Here is a 2,710-nt window from a genome sequence, read left to right on the forward strand (position 1 = left end):
CCCCCATGCATAGAACTTTGCATTTGAAGGCCAAAGAGGAATGGATTTGGAGTTTACAAAAATTCTTTTTCAAGTATTTTAGAACGTATCTTGTCAAGTAGCATCACTACTACCACACCGTTCCTATGTTTCTGGGTCTAACTGCTGCTATGAAGAAGCTCCATTAGGGGAGTTTGGTTTGTCCCTCCTGAGTATGAAGATTGCATTCTGACATTTACATGAATTTCACCCCCCAGCGTTAAATAGCAATAAAGGGAAAAAAAAAAAGCACAAGTGATGAAAGTGGATCATCACTTTATATCTTTTTATAGCATCAATTTATATCTTTATAAAAGCATCGTTTGGCCTCATTAAATGCTATGGTTAAGAGAATGTGACATGATACATTTGGGGGAGTCATGACCTTGTGTGTTCATTGTTTTGAACTTTTCATTCCATCCAAACATGACAACCTTTTTCCCTGTTTTAATCCCCTGGAGATTGATTTTTACTTCTTGGACAGTTTTGTATCAACTTTGTTTTCTTATCTCTCTCTTTGGTATCTACACTAGTTTGAAACAAAGGCACACTGAACAAGGGGAGAATTTGAACCCCAAATTTCAGAAACTTATTTCTACATGTTTGACTTTCAGTTCTAGTATTAAACCTCCATCCCCCAACCCCGCCTTTGCGCCTGTGATGACATTTTTAGAGAACATCAGTTTAACAGTTCAACCTTATGGAGTGTGGCCTGTTGGGTTTTCCCTAAGTTTGCTAAAGCCTTACGTTCGTATTTGTGGGAGTCCTACAGCACAGCCTGCCTATCACGGTGTAATCGGATCTCTTTAATAAAACTTGGCAGAGAGAAAACCTTTTAAGCAGTGATCTCAGAGTGTGCAGTGAACATTTACTACCTAATTCTCGGAACCCCACTCTGAGCGAGGAAGCATCTATCAAGATGCAGATTCATTTTAAGATCCCATCTGGAGCTTCGGCTAGGGTAATCTTCAGTTTGTGTGATAGTGGCAGCGGGAATACCTTGAAGTGCCACTTCTTGAAACAACATAGAGTCCTAGGTTCGCTGTGCCTAAAGTGGGAGCAGACCCTCTCTGGTAAATGTTATGGGGGTGGGGGGTAAGCAAATAATCTAGAAGTGTGCACCTCGTTTGTCTTAATCTGGGAGTGTAAAGATCCAGGGGGTGGAGGGCAAGGATTTGATTTGGCCATTTACTGAGCCTTACTGTGAGGAGGGGGCTTCGTCCTTGTTAGTTTTGATTCTTACGAAGTGCCCTTGCTGGGGATAATGTAAGGCGGCTTCACGGGGTGCTATATATACATACAGGCTGAGCAAGAGTTCGGTGCGGAAGAGGTCTTCCGCGCAGCTGTTGGCTCTCGGATTCAGCCCGGCGCCGCTTCAGCGGAGGTCTCGGGAGAGGCGCAGAAGGAACTACTCCCTAACCTCAGAGTTCCTTTCAGAAAAAGGTTTCCCGATTGCTCCAGCCTGAGCTTGCAAGTTTGGCTTTGCTCCGCCTTCTCTCCGAGTCCCCGGAGGCTCCAGGCTCGCCCCAGCCGCCTGGGCCGGCGGCCTGATGGCGAGACAGTGGCTCCCTGGGCGCTGGAGGGCTCCGAAGGTGGCAGGACCGGCTCGTCAGAGGTCCATTAAGCCGAAGCTTGGCGCTCCGAGGCCGGCTGGGCGACCCCGCCTCGCTCCCCGGGTCGTGTACGGCTGGAGGTTGGGGACGTGCGGTCTGGCCCGGCCGCCGGCCCTGCGCTTCCCTCCCTCTGCTTCCCGCGATCGCGACCTTCCGGGTTTCCGCAGCCGTGCGGCTCCCCGCCCCAGCACCCCCCACCCCGGCGCCTGTGCCCGTGGGGTGCGGGTCCCCGCGATCTGGAGGGCGCTCTCCGCTCGTCCCACCCAGGCAGCACCCGAAGAAACGAGCGGCTCTACGGTTTCCTTTCCGTTTATCACCGCTCGCGAAACCAACAAAGAGTTTTCTTTCCACCTTAACCTTGCACACAATCCTTTAACAAATTAATTAATCCTAATGAATTAACACTTCATTTATTTAAACGCGCTACAGTCCATGAATTAAATTTTCATGCAGTGATTAAAGGCTGTTAAAATATGCATGATTTCGTTAAAATTTTATAATAAATCAGGGCAATGTGTTACATGACAAGGCAACTATTTCCCAGCCCGTCGCAAGGGGCTTTGATTTGTGCAGGCGGCGCGGAGGGCGGAGGGGCGGCGCCGGCGAGCTGGGGAGCCCGCACAGGACCCGGCTCCGCGCTCACTCGGCGCTGGGGCTCCGGCTGCTCGCGCTCCTCCGCCGGGGCCCTCCTGGGGACCCCACTCCTGCACGCAGAGCTGAGCCCGCGAGCCTCGGTCCTCCGGCTGCACTCTTGGGCCCGGGAGCCCCCTGCTGTCCGCAACCTGGGCGCCCCCTCCCACCCGGCGGCCGCGCGGGTCCAGCAGCCGGCGGCTCTCCTGGGAAGGGGCACGCGACAGAAGTTCATCTCATCGAGTGGGGAATGGGCGGGCGCGTGTGTCTGTAGTACAGTTTGGTTTCTTCGTGGGTGTTTTAAACCCCAGGACCTTGAGCGCCCCCCCACCCCAATTCGAGCAGTTCTGCAGCTCGGATGGGACGGGCGGGGCTCCTCGGGCCTCGCTGCCCCTCCAGGGACCTGAACGCAAGTGGTCAGGCCGAGACGTCCAGCGCTGGCCTCGCTG

This window comes from Condylura cristata, unplaced genomic scaffold (genome assembly GCF_000260355.1).
Source record: "Condylura cristata isolate star-nosed mole 26May11 unplaced genomic scaffold, ConCri1.0 scaffold00010, whole genome shotgun sequence".
Lineage (NCBI taxonomy): Eukaryota > Metazoa > Chordata > Mammalia > Eulipotyphla > Talpidae > Condylura > Condylura cristata.